The following is a 19,596-nucleotide window of genomic DNA, read 5'->3' on the forward strand; positions in this document are numbered from 1 at the left end:
ATTGGAGAGAAATTTTCTTATTGAATCCGAACTCAATCAATTACTAGGAGTGGGATTGCTTGGATGAGGTGCCAATGGTCACCACGGAGTTTTGAGCAATGGTCACCACAGAGTTTTGAGCACCGATCTTATCAGAGTCTCACATCGAGTTATGCTTAATACATGGAGGGAGGGAGGGAAGCCATCCTCTGTCAAGTCCCTCAACTTCTGGCAACGTATAGAATTTAACAGTTTAAATGAGGAGAGATGCCTACGAAGATTACTTGATTGTCTTTCCACCTTCTTTATATTTCTCATCTAAAGAAAGATTAGAGAGGAAGAAAACAGGAGACTCCATGCATCTTATGTCCTCCACCGTTGATGGTCCTTCCACATGTTTCATATGTCTTATCCAAAATCCTGGAACAGGACGATTAATTAGTCCTGAACAAAAATTACTTTCTTGCATAAGGAACAAACAATGAGAGTGATTAGACAAAAAGAATTATTTGCATACCCACCCGACAGCTACAGAAAAAAAAATGAATAAACAAGACAAGAAATTGGACCCTTCACTTTCCTACTCTAAAAAATAAGTGACCCTCTGGATGAATTTGTTTTAGCCAAATAATTCTTATGATTATGTTAGCCCACACGTATGGGAGACCACTAATCACTGGCGATGGTGGCTTATTGGTTCGGGCTTGATATTCTACAAATGTGAGGTCATGAGATCAAATGATTGGTACGGGCTGATAACTCTTAAGAATGAATGCCTACATCTGTTGTGTTGCGAAGGCCCTAGGAAATGCCATCATTGACTGTGGGTGAGGGCCTTCGAGGTAAGGCTACGATGGCCTAGCTAACCATAGGCGAGGGCATGAAGGCTCTCACCAGATCTAGGATAGGCCGATAGTAGATTTACGGGGTAAGCAAATTGTAGATAATACTTAAGTAATCGATTTTTAAAATTTATGATATATAAGTGAGCAAAAAAATTATAAAAATTGTCCATGTTGGCGGTGATGATGCTATATAGGATGACCGGCGTCCATGTCAAATAAAATAAATCGCCAATGGCACTCAAATTATCGATTTTTCAAATCTGTGACATTTAAATAAGCGAAAAAAATTATGGCACTCAAGCGAACGTTGTATGAAAACTATGGCACTCCTACTTTACTTATCCAGTTTAGACTTTAATGAATAATCTAGCTTAAATTCTAATTAATAAAATCAAATTAGACTTAACATCACCTTTTAATAAATGGTTAGAATATCTTTGATTAGTTTCATCATCATAATATGCATAGATTTAGATGCACCCTAGATAGGATTAGTTTATAATCTCTAGTTTCTAGGGGTGCATGACCGAAGACTTAATAACAAGGCATTGTTTACGTGACCCTCCCAAAAATTCAGTTTATTGGAAAGAGTCTAGAAGTATTGCTTGAAATACGGTCCAAACGATTCATCAAAATGATGGTCCAAATAGTCCATCAAATGTCAAACCCAACTAGACCATCAATTAAAAGTGTAGGCTTTAGATTTTTTTCATTTTTTAATTCTTTAATGGCCTAAGTAAATCTTGGAGTTGCCACTAACTTATTTGGGGTCTATTAGAAACCAATCAAGACATGGAAGGGTCATATCGATTCCTCCACAACCAAAATTTTTAAGTTAGGGGACTTAATTATGCTAATGTTACTATTAAAACCCTTGTGGTACCACTAACTTGAAAGGTTATTGTCTAAGTAGTCAAGCACGTTTTTACCAATTATGACCTTAGGATATCAAAGTCGCCAAGTGATCATGCATATTTTTGTGAGGGGTTTATTATAATCCTGAACTAATCATAACCATTCTAGAAAGAAAATTAACAAACAAGTTATCGAAGTGCAATGTGGTAATAAAACAACTAAGTATTGAAAGTGCAAGCATTAGGCACACAAATATCATGAGGACTTGTGGTAAGGCATGAGCAAGAAAACTCGATACTCATTAGGCAAATAAAATACGTGGCCACGTTTTTAAGCCTCAAGACATGAACCATCATAAGTCTGAAATTAGGGACTAGATTCTATTTAAGGTAAGCCTAGTTCACTCACTATTCAACAAACCAACAAGCAATTGATTAACTCCAGCCACTTCCTAATCAAACTAGGGATTTATTAATTGAAGGGATTGAATATTTTGTGTTTGCAAAGCAGTGAGATAACATCATTGATTCCTAATTATACTATAATTATCCTTCTAATCTACTTGCTAAAAGATCACGCCTTCCTAGTCAAGATTGAAAAAAAAAAAAAGCATTTCATCATCAATTCGATCACCTCCTAATCAAACTGGGGAAACATAATAATTATCATTAACCTCCATTTGTGTTCGTAAAGCAGTAGACTAATATCATTATCCCTAATTTTAAATTATAATTTCCCGCCTAAGCTAACTGCCGAAGAACATGCATATATGTAATTGAAAGGCAATCAAAGCATCCATGAACAAGGGTAATTGAACATTTCAATTTTAGCACACAAGTCAACTAGCGATCAACCAAGCAATGGCATGAATCCACTAAGAAGAGAAGAAGTAGCATTTTCCTAACCAAATTCCTAAAATTTCTACCTTTGGATTTATTAAAAGACATTATTATTATTATTTTTAATATTTATTATTTTTTAAATATTAAAAACTAGACCTAGGTCGGGCCGAGTTCTTGAACCCAACCCGAGAATAGAGACCGAGTCCTATCCTAGGCCGTGATCATGACTGGGCTCCTAAATCAAGTCCAGTTGGATCAAGGCCTAGTTTCTTTATTGGCTTGACCCTATTGGTGCTAGTTTGTGGTTTTAGTCAAATTATGCCAAATTTCCATGATTTTGCCAAAATTGACTTTGGAATTGAGTTGATTTGGTTTAATCGAATTTCAATATGTCTAATTAGCATTATTTATGAAGGACCAATAGGGCTCCTTGAGAATTGGTCCACTTTTCTCAAGCCGGATTTCTTAAAATTGGCTTGAATTTCAATGTGTTACGACTTTAGATCAAATGTCATCAAGGAAATTATTCTAAAAAATGATTTAAAATTTGCTGATTGATGGTCAAAATTCTTGATTTGATTGAAAAGTCAGTTCCTAGTCAATTTTTGTGAAAACTATTGATTACAAGTCTAATTAAGGGTGCACTTTTATCGTGAAAAACTCAATGATATATGAAAATAACTTTTGGTAAAACATTTTCTAGGAATATGATTAATTTTCCTTTGTTTAGTAATATATAATTAAAAATATTTTATGATGTTTAAATATTATTGGATGATGATCTCAATCTCATTACCTTATTTTAGGCAAAAACAAGTTTGAATTTTTAAATTTTAAATTTCTAAAAAAAAAAAAAATCAAATTTTTAACTATTTTATTTTTCTCTTTTTATTTTTATTTAATTTTTTCAAAAATTGATTTTTAAAATTATTTTTAAATATCCTTTTCTTTTCTTTCCATTTTCAATTTCTCTCATCCTCTATCGCTACCGAGTAGCGACAACTACAAGCAAGCTTTGCCTTGCCGAGATAGGGCGAGCCGTGAGCTTGTCGATCTCGACGGAGCTCGAACTGGCGAACTTGGGCTTGCCTAGATCGGCCAAGGCTTGAGCTTGCTAGCCCGTGTCTTGGCCACTTGTGGGGCTGTTGGTAGATGTGGAGGCACACGGCCGATGGAGGAAGAAGGGGGAATAAGGAGAAAGGAAATGAAAGAAAAGAGAAAAAAAAGGAAAAAGAAAAGAAAAAGAAAAGGAAAGAAAAAAATCAAACATAAATAAGTAAATATTCGATTTTTTAGAAAAATTAATTTATAAGAATAAACTTTTCGATGATCAATGACCCTTAGACTGAGAGCACAAGTTTTGATAGGAAAATATTTTTTTGTTAACTAGGAAAACATTCTTTGTTGACTCATTTTTTTAAACAAACTAAATGCAAGAAAAAAAAAAAGGTTTTCCACAAAATGAACCCACTCTAAGCTTGAAAATAATGGAATTGATGATTTTTCGAAGTTTTCAGATTTTTGAAAAAAATGTTGACAGGTTGATATTAGGGGTTGACCAAAATCAATTCAAAGGAAAACCAAGGAATTAACGTCTAAGTTTAAATAAAATGTGATGAAACTTGAAAAATGTTGAAAAAACACTTAAATCATTCTTTTTACCTTAGGAAATGGGTCATGTTGCAATCATAAATCCATAATCTCAAATTTTTATTATGTGACCTACTAACTAAAATCAGGTGTCAACAAATTTCATAACTTCAAAGAGTGAGATAATGCCAAGCCATTGCAAATTTAAAAATTTTAAGAAGCCCATCACCAGTGACCAGAGAAATAGCACCCGAATCAATCTCACTTCACTTGTACCCTAATCTAACTATCATTCTCATGCCTAAGAAGCATTTCCACCACTTGGCTCATGTTGGGTCTAGCGTTTTTATCTTCCTCCACGCACTTGAGCGCGACCTCGATCAAGACCTCCATTTGCTTCAAGTTGTAATCGCCCCTGAGCGCAGGATGCATCATCTCTTCCAGATGGAACCCCGTCTTCTTATTCCTCGCCCACGGGACGAGCTGGATTTTCTTGGCATCCCCTCCACTCTCCAATGAATCAACACTTGTCGTCGGGCTAATTCCGGTCACCATCTCTAACATGACGATCCCGTAGCTATAGACGTCCACCTTGGACGTGATGGGCAGATTTGAGACCCAATCGGGAGCCATGTATCCTCGAGTTCCTCCAATTCTCGAGAAGGTGGAATTCCTCACCTTCCCTCGGTCCATTAGCTTGGAAAGCCCAAAATCCGCAACTTTGGGTTGGTAGTCGGAGTCTAAGAGTATGTGATATTTCTAGTATAAACACCTAGAGGGGGGGTGAATAGGCGCACAAACAATTTGTCCCAAATACGGAAGCAATTCTTAACAAATTGAAATACGATCGAGATAGAGAGAGAGAAATTTGAACACAGGATTTATAGTGGTTCGGCTTATTCCAAGCCTACGTCCACTCTTCCGCACTGACAGCCCACCGGCTGGATTTCACTATGATCAAAAGAGAAGTTACAGACAGCTTTGCCTTGATTCCACAAAGCAGATGTTCTACCACACCTCCTCAAGGTCTCTCACAAATATAGACTCTCTTTTGTATACAAGTATTCCCTCAAAGGATTTATCTAAACAAATAGGAGCTTCGGACTTTGGAATTCTTCTATCGCGCACACCTCGAACAACTAAGAACGTCTTCCTTATATACTCCTTTATGCCATCATACCCGTTGGCACTTACCAAAGGAATTCCTCCAATCTACTCGTTGGACGGAATCAATTAGGAAGATTGTTCGAGCTATTAAAGGAATGTATTGATAGCCCATCAATCCTGTTCGCCCATACAATCAGGATCTCGGTTTCCATAAGTAGAACCTTCTAATAATATTTAGACAATCATCGAATCTTCAGTCATTGAATCAATCTTGATCAATCAAAGGATTCTTATACATCTTCTCCAACCACGAGATCTTCTCCAGGATGATAAGGTTAAATCTGAACAAAACATCTAGTTCGGATAACCTTTCTTCAACGGATTAGAGACTGTCAATGAGGATAGACTTTGAGTCTTGAGTCTCGGCTGTCCGGAAGTCTTCGAGACTTTAACTAACAGAGTCTGCAGACCTTCAGACTAGACTGATGGAAACGTTTTGTCAACTTCAAAACACTTTCACTGAGATTTCTCCGACAGTATGTTCTGAGGCTTCACGTTGCAATGCAGAACCCACTCCAAGCACTCCTCGTGGAGATAAGCTAAACCCTTTGCGGTGCCCACCGCGATGTCGAACCGCCTCTTCCAATGAAGCTCGGTGACGACAAGTTACGTGCCGGTGATCCGCGTTCCATGAACTCGTACACCAATAGCCTGTGATTTCCCTCGGCACAGTAACCCCACATCCCGATCAAATTTATGTGGTTCACCCTCCCGATCGTGCTAGCCTCGGCCAGAAAATCGGCCTCTCCAGTTGCGGCATTGCTGAGCACCTTCACTGCGACGACCCGATCATCTGGCAATACAGCCTTGTACACGATCCCGCCTACGCCTCTCCCGATCTCCTTGCTGAAATTCCTCGTTGCCTTCTTGAGCTCGTCGTAGGTGAACCGCTTGAACCCGGTTGCGGTATTGAGGTGGCTCTGGTGCGCGGAAGTGACGTCCTGCTGGTTCTTGATCAGGAAGAACCACACCAACCATCTCGATCCCTCCCACCACGCAGGCAAACCAGAGCATGAAGTTCAACGGCCCGTTTTTGCGTTTCTTGGAATAAGTCTTGTCCAAGACCTTCACCTCCGGGGTGGGAGGGCAAGTGTACTGACTCCTCTTCACCAGCTGGTCCACGGTGAAGGTGTTATTCTTAGGGATCTTCATGAAGAACTCACCGTTGAAGCTGGGCAGGTTGTGGCCATTCAGGAGCTCGATCTTGGGGTAGCAATTGAACGTGGCCATGTTGTCCGACACCTTGTACTTGGAATCCTCGGCGGTCGCACGGGTTCGAGGCAAGTCTCCCAAAGACTTCTTGAGAGTGGTGTTAAGGATGGTGTTGTAGTCGTAGCCCCAGAAATCGACGTACAGGAGCTTCACGAACCCGACCTCGTTGGCGACACACCCATCAAAGAAGGTGAAATTGGGCACGCAACCGGCCGACCAATCGCCCAGGACCTTGGGGACATACCCAGGCACGCAAGAGCAGCTCCGACCCTTGGCCGGGTCGTAGCCGCAGAGGCCGTTTGTTGCCGCACACGCCGTGGATGAAGCGGGGATGCCTTTGCCGAGCGCTTCCCACGTCACGGCCCCGGACAGCCGAGCCCCGCTCGCGGCTGTAGACCCGCAAGTTGCCGTCAAAGTCGAGGGTCATCCTTCTCTGCCTAGCCGCGCCGTAGTCAGAGGTAGAGAACGAGTAGTTGTCGGAGGACTGGAAGTGGCCGAGCGGGTCGAGCACAGCGATGCGGCTGCTGTTGTAGAGGAATCGGTCAAGCTCATTGCTCGAGATCCACGGGTACGGCCAGTACACGCCCGAGATCGACGTGCCGTCGAAAAGGAGGCGGAGGACATTGTCGTTGCCGAAGTAAAGCTTGTAGAACCCGGTCGAGTAGTTGTTCCGGCTCCGAGCGGAGATCAGGACCTTGTTTCTGGTGAGTGGCTGCTGAGGGAGGAGGGTGTCGGTCGGTAAGTCAAAGCTCTGCCACAGGACGCCACCCTCACCGTCGGTGAGGAAGAGGTTCCCGGTGTCATTGAGGCGGAGCTCAGTGGCGGAGGGGGAGCTGGTGCCGGAAAACCAGACTTCGGTGCCGGCGTCGGTGAGGACGAGGTTGTGTTGGAGAAATCTTTCCAGAATATTTTGAAGCTGACAAAACATTTCTATCAGTCTAGTCTGGATATCATTGGTTTAAAGTCTCAAGACTTTGTTATCTCAAGACTCAAGACTCAAGACTCAAGACTCAAGATTATTCTCACCGACGTCTTTCTAATCCAGTGGCGTAGGATATCCGAAGCCGAAGTATATGGTTGGGGATTTGATCCAATCCTCTGGAATAGATCCCTTGGTTGGATAATCATTTCGGATTCTTTGATTCTTATCTAAGATCAATTGAAGATCTGATGGTCGACGAAACATTCTTGGAATGTTCTATTCTTGGAAACCAAAATCCTGATTGTATGGGCGAACAGGATTGATGGGCTATCATCAGATTCCTTAAATAGCTCGGATGATCTTCTTAATTGATTCCATCCAACGGGTAGATTGGAGGAATTCCTTTGGTAAGTGCCAATGGCTATGATGGCATAAAGGAGTATAAAAGGAAGACGTTCTAGTTGTTTTAAGTGTGTGATCGATAGATAAATTCCAGTCGAAGAACCTTGATTGTTAGTCGATACGGTTCGAGCGAAATTGTATACACAGAGTGTTTGTACTTGGTGATACCTTGAGCGAGTATAGTAGATCATCTACATCGAAAAATCAAGGAAGATCAACACTGTAACATCTCTTTGTTCATAGTGGAATCCAGCCAATCGGCTGTCGGTGCGAAGTGGGACGTAGGCTTGAATCAAGCCGAACCACTATAAACCTCGTGTTTAATTCTCTCTTTCCTTTACTCGTCTTACGATTGATTTTTAATTCTTCATCTGTCTAAGTATTGCGCAAACTGCAAGAAAATTTTCATAAACCTATTCACCCCCTCTAGGTACTCGTACTAGCATTATCAATTGGTATCAGAGCCTGTGTTCTTACTTTATTTGAAGTGTTTTACTTAAGAGTAAAAGATCCATGGCTAGTATGCTAGCACCAGGGCTGGTGGAAGGGCAAAGCAATACCAGACCACCCTACTTTGATGGAAAGGATTACAACATCTGGAAAAACAAGATGAAAGCTTTTCTACGATCAAAGGATCCTCTGGAATGGGATGTGGTGGAAAGAGGAATTACTCCTATTGCTGCATCAGCGTCCGAAAGAGGGAAAGAAACTGTTGAAACCAGCGGAATGTCTCAAGAAGAGATAAACAAGAGACAAGCACTCGATGCAAAAGCAATTTACTCTTTATATTGTGCTTTATCACCAACTGAATATAACAGAATATCTTCTTGTGATACAGCAAAAGAAGTCTGGACAGATTACATATCACTAATGAAGGGACAGACCGAGTGAAGGAGACCCGAATTAACATTCTCCTTGGTCAATATGAAGCCTTCAAAATGAAACAAGGAGAATCTATAACTGACATGTTTAGCCGTTTTACAGATATTGTCAATGGTCTTGAGAATCAAGGACAGAAAATTTCTGATCCTATGAAGGTGAACAAGTTCTTGCGTGGACTCTCCAAGGATTGGAATCATATAAAGACTTCAATAAGAGAGACACAAAGAATTATGCCATTATCTGTAGACGAGCTGATTGGAACTCTTCAGTCTTATGAAGTGGAACGAATTAATGAAGACGAAGATCCAAGAGGTAAGAAATCCATTGCATTAAAATCTAACGATGATTCGATGATACGGACTCGAAGAAGATCGGACGATGAGGAGCTTGCTCTTATGATTAGAAGGTTCGAAAGCTGAATAGAAAAGGAAGAAGGTTCAACTCAAGGAAACAAAGTCTTCGAAACAGCAAACCAAGTTTGTTGATAATGAGGAACCAAACAAAGATGTAGTTTGCTTCGAATGTAAGAAAAAGGGGCACATCGGACCAAATTGTCCTCTCCCGAAGAAGAAAAGAGGAAAAGCTGAAAAGTCTCGAAAAGCTCTCAAAGCCGAAACTTGGAGCGATACGAGTGTGAAGAAAGTGATGAGGAATATGCCAACCTATGTCGATGGCACAATCGGACTCGGACTGGATCGGACTCGGACGGTGAATTTGAGGTAAGTGATTATAAAATTCTGTCAAAGTCTCTAAATACATTGATGAACTATGTTTTAGTCTTAAGACTTCTCTAAAAAGGATTTCCGAACTTAAAAAGGAAAACTCAGTCTTAAAACAAAAGGAAAATATTTTAGAAGAAAAAGTGAAAAGTTTAGACTTGAATTTTTCTATTCTTAAGGAGAATGAAGATAAACTTTCAAAAGAAAATGCTTTCTTAAAAACTGACTTATCAAATATTTCAAAGAAATTTTCAATAGGGTCTGAAAAACTTGAAAAAGTTCTTTCGGTCAAAGACCTTACTTTAACAAGTCTGGTTTGGGTATGACAGCGAAACAATTCCTTTAATTGCTTTTCCAAAAGTAAAAGAAAGAATTAAGAAAAGACCGACAAAGGAGGCTTACAAAAATCATTTCAAGAAAGTCTTTGTAAAGTCTGTAGGTCGAAGTGCTCTAAGATGTTCAAAGTGTAACAGTCAGGATCATTTTGAAAAAGAGTGTCCTATGGTTTGGAAGCCTGTTAAGAAAGTATGGCCTAGTAATGCTTATTCTACTAACGCCAAAGGACCCAAGAAAATTTGGGTACCAAAGAAAGCTTGAGACTCTTCTTTGAATGCAGGTCTCTGTCAAAAAGAAAGTTAAGTGGTATCTTGACAGCGGATGTTCAAGACACATGACAGGAGACTCAAATTGCTTCATAAAGATTGTTCAAGTGAATGGTGGAAAAGTTTCATTTGGAGGAAACAGCAAAGGAAGCATTGTGGGTTTTGGAACTGTGAAAATTGGAAATCTCACAATAAGCAATGTCTCTCTAGTGGAAGGACTCAACTACAATCTTCTAAGCATTAGCCAATTATGTGATACTGGTTTCAAGATCTCCTTTCAAGAAGGCATATGTTCTGGAATTAGCAAAGACTCAACTCAGTCTTTCATGGGTCGAAGACATGGAAATATCTACCTCCTTGATGTAAAACCAAATGAAGCACAATGCCTAATCTCAATTCAAGATGAAGCAGTCTTATGGCACAGAAAGCTTGGCCATGTCAATATGAAACAATTAGCCAAAATCTCATCAAAGAAGCTTGTTCGAGGTCTACCTAAATTGCCATACCAAAAGTCTGATTCATGCACTCCATGCATTCTCGGGAAAGCGGTAAGAAATTCATTTAAGCAAATAAACCATGTTTCTACTAATCATGTACTACGGTTGCTTCATATGGATCTCTTCGGACCAACCGAGACCCGAGCATTGGAGGTAAGAAATATTGCCTAGTAATTGTGGATGATTACTCCCGTTTTACTTGGGTATATTTTCTTTCAAGTAAGTCAGAAACCTTTTCGTATTTTGAAAAATTTGCCAAAAAGGTTCAAAATGAAAAAGGATGTGCAATCTCAAGCATAATAACAGATCATGGAAGTGAATTTGAAAATAAAGATTTTACGAAATTTTGTGATAAATCTGGTTTTAATCATATGTTTTCCTCTCCATATACTCCAGAGCAAAACGGAGTTGTGGAAAGAAAGAATAGATCTCTTCAAGAAATGGCTAGAACACTTTTAATTGAAAGCAAAATTTCTTCACGATTTTGGGCTGAAGCTGTTTCAACAGCATGCTATATTATAAATAGAGTCTTTTTAAGACTTATTTTGGAGAAAACCCCCTATGAATTGTTCAAAGGTAAAGAGCCTATTGTTTCATACTTTCATGTGTTTGGTTGCAAATGCTTTATTTTGAAAAATGCAAATGATAGAGTTGGTAAGTTTGAAGAAAGATCAGATGAAGGCATCTTCCTTGGATATTCTACATCAAGCAAAGCCTACAGAGTCTACAACAAGAAAAGCCAGTTAGTGGAGGAATCAACGAATGTTAAATTCCAAGACTCAATGCAAGATGAATCCAGCCCGGACTCGGTATGAAGAGTCTCGAACCTACTCAGACCTTCCAATGCTTACAACTCAAGAAGCATCTCGGTCTCGGAAGTCCAACATCAAGAAGCACATGAAGATTCAAACAAAGAAAGAGATCATCAACTAGGAAGAACAACCAAGAATGCGGAAGCATAAATCCAGTCATCCTAAAGATCTCATTATTGGCAAAATCAATGAAGGAATCCGCACCAGATCAAAAAGGCATGAAGAATCTAGTGCTGTGGCTCTCATTTCTGAAATCGAACCAAAAAGCATAGAAGAAGCTTTATCTGATGAAAGTTGGATTGAAGCTATGCAAGAAGAACTCAGACAATTCAACATCAATGATGTCTGGGAATTGACATATAAACCAAAAGGTAAAACTGTTATTGGAACCAAATGGGTATTCAGGAACAAGATGAATGAAGAAGGAAAAGTCGTACGAAACAAAGCAAGACTCGTGGCCAAAGGATATACGCAAGAAGAAGGAATAGACTATGATGAGACTTACGCTCCAGTAGCAAGGTTAGAAGCTATTCGTCTATTACTTGCGTTTGCTTGTTATAAAAATTTCAGGTTATTCCAAATGGACGTCAAAAGTGCATTCCTAAATGGATTCATCCATGAGGAAGTCTATGTGGAACAACCACCTGGGTTTGAAGACCCAAAGAAGCTAGACTCGGTCTTGGGCGAAAAGGCCTTGTATGGTTTAAAGCAAGCACCTCTAGCTTGGTACGACGGACTAAGTAAGTTCTTATTACATAATGGTTTTGTCAAAGGTAAAGTAGATACTACTTTGTTTATCAAAAAGAAAGCAAAAGCTTTTTACTTGTTCAAATATATGTGGACGATATTATTTTTGGATCATCTAATGAAAGTCTATGCAAGAAATTTTCTAAGTCTATGCAGGATGAGTTTGAAATGAGTATGATGGGAGAGTTAACATTCTTTCTTGGACTCCAAGTTAAACAAATGAAGGAAGGAACTTTTATTCATCAAGAAAAATATGCGAATGACCTTGTCAAAAGGTTTGGATTGGAAACGTGCAAAAAGACCGACATACCAATGTCATGTTCTCAGAAGATAGACAAGGATGAAGAAGGGAAGAAAGTAGATCAAAAGCTGTACAGGGCATGATCGGCTCACTTCTTTATCTTACCGCTTCTAGACCTGATATTTTGTTGAGTGTTTGCATTTGTGCTAGGTTTCAATCGGATCCCGAGAGTCCCATCTCGGTCTGTAAAACGTGTTATCAAATACGTTGCCTCATCTTCAAGCATCGGTCTCTGGTATCCCAAGAAGGGAGACTTTAATCTTCTAGGATACTCAGATGCAGATCTGGCCGGTTGCAGAGTCGATAGAAAAAGCACCTCTAGAACTTGTCAAATACTTGGAAACAGGGACGGTGTCTTGGTTTTCAAGGAAGTAAAGCTTTCTTGTATCTCTCTCAACGACGAAGCGAGTATGTAGCTCTTGGAAGCTGCTGTTCGCAAATTCTCTGGATAAAACAACAGCTACAAGACTTTGGGATTGAAGACTCATGCACGAAAATCGAGATGTGACAACACCCGGTGCGATCAATCTCACCAAAAATCCAATCCTTCATTCAAGAGCAAAGCATATTGAGATTCGACATCACTTTATTAGAGATCATATTCAAAATGGAGAAATCTCGATTCAATTTGTTGATTCAAAGAGTCAACTAGCGGATATATTCACAAAGCCTTTGGAGAAAAATCAATTCGACCTTATCCGTTCAAGACTCAACATTTTGAAGCCTGAAGAAGTTAAAAGTCTAGAGACTCACCAACTCGAGACTCTAATCTTTCGACTTTAAATTCTCGAGACTCGGACATTCGTGGCTATAGACGTAAGTTGTATTTCATCTAAGAGGTACGAATTTTTATTTAGTTATTTTAACTCGAAAAGGTACGATCTTTTATTCAGTTATTCTATAATCCGAATGAAATTTGGAGATTTTTTTTTAAAAAGAATAATTTTGGCAGTTGTTGATTTTGAATAGAAGTGATAGTTCACTTTCCTTGCACCGATTGAACTTCCCTTTTCAAAACTGAGTTATATATATATATATATATATATATATATATATATATACAGTTTTTCTTTTCTCCAATCTTCAAAACCCTAAAAGGCACTCTCCTCCCGATCTTTTGTTTCTACGCTTGTTCGTCTTCGAGAAAGTGGTCATTTTTCTTGGGAAAGCAAGTGAAGGAATCTTCCAGCGACAAAGAAAGATGTCTTCTTCGAGGAAATCATCAAGAATCGCAAGCAGGGGACCACAAAGAATGGAGAAGGGACCGACTCACTTCGATCTCACCGAGGAAGAAGACTTAACAAGTCGGCGACAAAGTCCGATTCGTTCTCATCCACGTCATTCATCGCCTCCTGCCCCACAAGGTGCAAGTCATGATCTGGAAGAAGAGATAATCGAGGATGCCGACCCAGTAAGAGTTCAAAAGCCCTCCTTTTTGTATAAACTTTATCGTGCGTTGAAAAGCACAGTACTCCACCGAATTATATAGATGACTTCCTTAAGGACAAAAATTATGGGAATGAGTATCTTTTTCTGAAGAAAATGGAGGAATGGGGAATTGCCCCGAAAGGAAAAGCGAGAGGAAGCACTTGCGAACATTCCAAGTGATCCTCGTATGCCGGACAAAATTTAATTGAAGGGAACGATGATGACAGAATGTTCCTTGAATTTCAACCGAAAATGGGCGTGGCAGCAAAGGTGAAAGGAAATCGGATGGATTTGTTCAAATCCAAGGATCAAGAAAAAATGTATTCCAGGCTGTTGAAAAGAGGGGTGATAAACCCTAGAAGTGTCGATTTTGACTTCCTGGACGCCATCAACATTGTGCTTCATAAGATTGTGATCAACTGTCTTAGACCAAAGTCTACGTCAAAGACTTCTGTGTCTCTTTCTGAAGCAAAGTTGATGTACGCGATCAACTCAGGACGGAAGTTCTCTCTCCCGCACACTATTCTCTTCCATATGTACGAGATCAATGTCAAAAGACAAAGGACAATTGCCTTATCCAGTGCAGTGACAAAGATCTTCGGACACATGAATATTGAACCGCCTCAATCACTTTGTGTTCAACCGTGTGATAAGATGGTGGTAGGTTTGAAGATGTTAACGAAGATGCGTCTGCAAGAACTTTCCAAGGTAATGGAGAAATTCAGAGTGAAATCTCCTATTCGATGCCGCTTCAAAGAGAAAAGGAAAGGAGGCCATTGGAGCCTCATCAAAAAGGAAGAAAAGATCTCTCATCCTAGAGGATGAAGATGAAGAGGATGAAGATCCTACTATCCAAGCACGACAAGAACCGGACGTTACGTGTCTCACCGCCGAGAGAATTTCAGAAGAACCGAGAGAGAAGAAGAAGAGCGAGAGAGAGAAGGAGAAAGAAGCTGAAGAAGAGAAAGAAAAATCTGCTGCTGAATGGGAGAGAAGGGAAATCTAGAGCATGATCATCACTCTTCCCCTTCGGATGTCCTAGAGACAGGGGAGGCGCGAGCAAGCAAAAAGTCTGCACCTCATGCTGCAAATAGTGAAGGTCCAAGACAATCTCCAGCAGACCCGGAAGAATTTCAGGCTTCTCAATTGCACCGAAGAAGGTGATACGTCGACACCAAATCTGCAAGACTATACGAAGCGCCTTCATATACTCTTACTCCATCTGAAAAAGCTCAAGCCAACACGACACAGACAATTCTGCAGATTTTCATCGCATCATGGATATTCTTTTGGAAATGCGTGGCCAAATATATGCACTGGAATGTGAAATTCAAGCCATGAAGAATGCTGGACAAGCTTCTTCAGTCAGCCTAGAGGACAAGATGAAAGACCTTGCTCTGCAAATTCAAGCCAATGCCAAAGGAGAGGAGGTAGCTCATCTAAGAGAGGATTTCAAGAGGCTAGAAGGTGTAGTGCGGTCAATGGGAGAATTCCGATCGTGCGCATTCCCAAGCAGACATGACTCCTTTCTCACCCTCTTTTTAAATGATGACAAAAAGGGGGAGAACCAATTTGAACAAACATTATTTTAAAACTTTGACTACTTTGACTTTTGTGGTTATGTTTTTGAGTATGACTTGAGAACTTGAACTTGGGTGTGAGACTGAATGGCTGTGGATTTTGATGCTTGACTGGTTGCATTTATATTAAGTATTGTTATATGGTATTACTCATGAAAGACTAACCAATTTGCTGTGGATGCAGAGTCTGGTTGTTTATTAATCTTTATGAGTTAGCCATATTGCTTGAGAAATGTTTTTGCAGGTCAAAGTTGTTCAAATCTACAAGAAAGTTTTGTCACCATCAAAAAGGGGGAGATTGTTGGAGAAATCTTTCCAGAATATTTTGAAGCTGACAAAACATTTCTATCAGTCTAGTCTGGATATCATTGGTTTAAAGTCTCAAGACTTTGTAATCTCAAGACTCAAGACTCAAGACTCAAGACTCAAGATTATTATTCTCACCGACGTCTTTCTAATCCAGTGGCGTAGGATATCCGAAGCCGAAGTATATGGTTGGGGATTTGATCCAATCCTCTGGAATAGATCCCTTGGTTGGATAATCATTTCGGATTCTTTGATTCTTATCTAAGATCAATTGAAGATCTGATGGTCGACGAAACATTCTTGGAATGTTCTATTCTTGGAAACCAAAATCCCGATTGTATGGGCGAACAGGATTGATGGGCTATCATCGATTCCTTAAATAGCTCGGATGATCTTCTTAATTGATTCCGTCCAACGGGTAGATTGGAGGAATTCCTTTGGTAAGTGCCAACGGCTATGATGGCATAAAGGAGTATAAAAGGAAGACGTTCTAGTTGTTTTAAGTGTGTGATCGATAGATAAATTCCGAGTCGAAGAACCTTGATTGTTAGTCGATACAGTTCGAGCGAAATTGTATACACAGAGAGTGTTTGTACTTGGTGATACCTTGAGCGAGTGTAGTAGATCATCTACATCGAGAAATCAAGGAAGATCAACACTGTAACATCTCTTTGTTCATAGTGGAATCCAGCCAATCGGCTGTCAGTGCAGAAGAGTGGACGTAGGCTTGAATCAAGCCGAACCACTATAAACCTCGTGTTTAATTCTCTCTTTCCTTTACTCTGTCTTACGATTGATTTTTTAATTCTTCATTTGTCTAAGTATTGCGCAAACTGCAAGAAAATTTTCATAAACCTATTCACCCCCCTCTAGGTACTCGTACTAGCATTATCAGGTTGCCCGAGTGGAGGAGGGATAAGGTGGATTCTCGGCCGTTGACGGGAGCCTCGCGGTTGGCCATCCAGACGGGGGTGCAGGCGGCGACGGAGCAGGGGGGGTCGCTGAACCAGACGGCGAAGCCGTAGGCGTTGTAGCCGACGGGTAAGAAGCCGGCGGAGAAGGCGCCAGAGGGAGAGACGAGGACGTCGCCGGGGTTCTCGACAGAGAGTGACGCGTGTTTGGCGAGGCTCGGCAGCGCTGAGGTGGAGAGCCGACAAAATTGGAGGAAGAGGGAGAGGAAGAGAGGGAGGAGGAGCGAGGATGGCGGAGCCATTAGGACTCGGCGGCGAAAGGCGGGTGCAGAGAATGTCGGCAAGGAAAATGTTGACGGCTCTGCGTCTAGAAAGGTTTGTCGCCCTGTGGTCAACATTGACCATGGCGTCCGACGTCCATGCATGCACTATACAGTCACACGCGTCAACGGTCGGTGAGATATCGTCCCCACGGTGAATAGTGAATGACACATGTTTCGCCGAAAATGATAATCGACAAATACTTTTCACCAAAGATTTCATCTTGGCTTTTTGAGTTAATTGGATTCCGTGTTGACTTGGATAAGAAACAATGCATATGGAATGAGTTACTAACGCTAATTGAACTGAAATAAAAGAATTATAAATAAGAATGATAAATCGTAAATTGAATAATAAAAATTTATATTGTGTCATTGTATGCAGATCCTTTACAATTAATTCTATTGAGGCTTATATAGCACCATACTAAGTGTAATAGTAGATGTGAGGTTATCTTTTAAATCACATACTGGATTACTCACCAGATTCTATATCTCGACTTGATTGCCTCTTTCGCACCAAAATTGGCTTATCGGGCCTAGAATAAAAGGAAAGCCCATTAAACCTAATTTGCAAGAAAGCAACCAGTTATCAGAGATATCAAGGGTTCAGAATTAGTAATTGCTCGAGAGCAAAGCGATAAGAAAGGAGACGGCTTCAAGGGTTTGGTGCCGACAATGTTGTGGATAAGGCAATACATTTATTGGCACGGTACCGAAGTCTCCGGAAGCAATTTGAGATGGAAGATAATAATTGTTGGAAAGCGGTTACTTGTAAAACTAGCTGTAAATTGACAAAGTGACATAATTATAAAGGATTGTTTGACAATCAACAATCAGAAGGACACTTGTCTTTTGGCTATCTTTTTTCTTCATATAGCACGTTTACATTTTATTGCACATTTTTATCTCTTATTTATTCTTTACTTTATCACTTGTACAGTCGAATCAGTTGCTTCCTTTCTAAAAGGAGACGGAGTCCGATTTACATTAAAAAAAAAAACTGAAGATTTACCCCTTAAGTGAAAAATATTTGTCAGGGAATCCGTTCCCCATGAACAGCCTCTAACCGTAAGTTCTTTTCCATAAACAATTGCAATCCATGGGATATCTTCCCATTCAGTCCTCGCTTCTATATCTTTAGTTATTCTGCTGCGATCGACCACCGCATATCCATAGCTGCTCTAACCGATCACCTTTCGCCGATTAGTAATCGGCCATATCAGTTACCTTAAGTCGATTATTGGTCTTCACCATTCATCTTTCATCGATAACGGAGACCGTGTAAGTCGCCAATTTGTGATGATACTTCCTATTTGTCCTGTTGACGACTCAACATGGACCTCCCATCAAGGCTTGAGTTATTTTCGGACAGCAACAAGAGCCATGTGTGTTATAAAGTTGGTCACGACTAAAAAACAAAGGCTGTGATTGGAATCATATGCTCAAACCCTACGCCAAAAAAGAGAAAATTCGGGACCATCTTCAAAAAGGATATTTTTTATTGATCTCTAGATGTTGGTAATTGGGAAACACAGATCACCATGTCCAGAAACTACAAGGGAGGTCACTCCCAGTTTTAACTTGCGTTGATCAGTCACTAAATCGGCGACTAAACTTATTAATGATTTCACTTTTGGTTTTAATTTCAACCAACTCACTTTAATAATCGATAGGTCAGATTATCACAAAAAATTTGACGTGGTGTTGGCGCCCAAGATTAGCTTGTTTGGCTTCGGAAGTAGAAGAGGGTAAAGTAGGCCCAACACGTGAGAATTCATGGAAGTGGGGTAGAGTGCCAACAGTCGACAATGAGGATCTTGAATAGTGCGATAGTAGAACTTGTCGAAGCAGGCGAGACAAGAACCGAAGTGGTTATGGGTAGGGGTGAGCGGTTCTCGGTTCCTTACAGGTTCCGCTTGGAACCTAGAACCTACCCTCAGGTATAGGTTCCTCATTTTTTGGAACCTGGAACCTAGCCGTCAGAACCGAGAACCTGGAATCTACCCTGTCACAAGTTCCGGGGTCGGTTCCAGGTTCCAACAGGTTCCAACAGGTTTTTTTTTTTTTTTTTTTTTTTCATTTTTAGTTAAAAAAAAATGAAAATGAATGCAGCAATAATAAACAAACTTGTCATTCATCAAAGATAATATAACACAAATAGCAAACAACATTTTAGAAGCAATAAACAAACTGTTTTTACACTCATGAACAATCCAGTAGTTCGAGCACATGATTGATGAAACGTGCTCTGACAGTGACCATAATTGCACTGCAGGCATAAGAGCCAGACTTAGCTTCATCTACTTATAATGAACACAGAGTTAATAAAATCATAAAGGTAAGTTCACCCGCACGTTTCTATCAAATGATGTCGTGGGAAAAATTGTGCATTCCCTGCTATCCTACTAACTTTATGCAGGTGGCATACCTAGGAAAACTTGTTTAAATTAGCAAAAGACTCATAGGTCATGCTTTGATGCAGCTTCTGATAAAGTGTCTTCAAGTTCCCAAAGATTTTCGCCAAAGTCAGCACTCCTCTGCTAGAATGGCTAGATGATCCCTCCACTGAGAATGAAGAGGAGGTGCTGCTACTAGAGGTGGAATACCTGTCATTTCTGGGCGTAGTCTGTTTGTGGCTAATGGCTATGCTTCCATTTTTCAAGACGTCGCCAGT

General features: G+C 40.2%; 1 protein-coding gene and 1 pseudogene across 1 annotated transcript in view; both read right to left on the bottom strand.

Moving 5' to 3' along the window:
• Positions 1–213: 213 nt before the first annotated feature.
• LOC108957405 (putative disease resistance protein At3g14460) overlaps positions 214–19,596 on the bottom strand; it is an 86,426-nt gene continuing 67,043 nt past the window's right edge. The window contains exon 2 of the mRNA XM_039306200.1: positions 214–399. The gene's annotated coding sequence lies outside the window, so the exon portion shown is untranslated. The remainder of the gene's footprint in view (positions 400–19,596) is intronic.
• Positions 4,367–16,901, bottom strand: LOC104434509 (annotated as a pseudogene).

Source organism: Eucalyptus grandis, chromosome 2 (assembly GCF_016545825.1).
Source record: "Eucalyptus grandis isolate ANBG69807.140 chromosome 2, ASM1654582v1, whole genome shotgun sequence".
Classification (NCBI taxonomy): domain Eukaryota; kingdom Viridiplantae; phylum Streptophyta; class Magnoliopsida; order Myrtales; family Myrtaceae; genus Eucalyptus; species Eucalyptus grandis.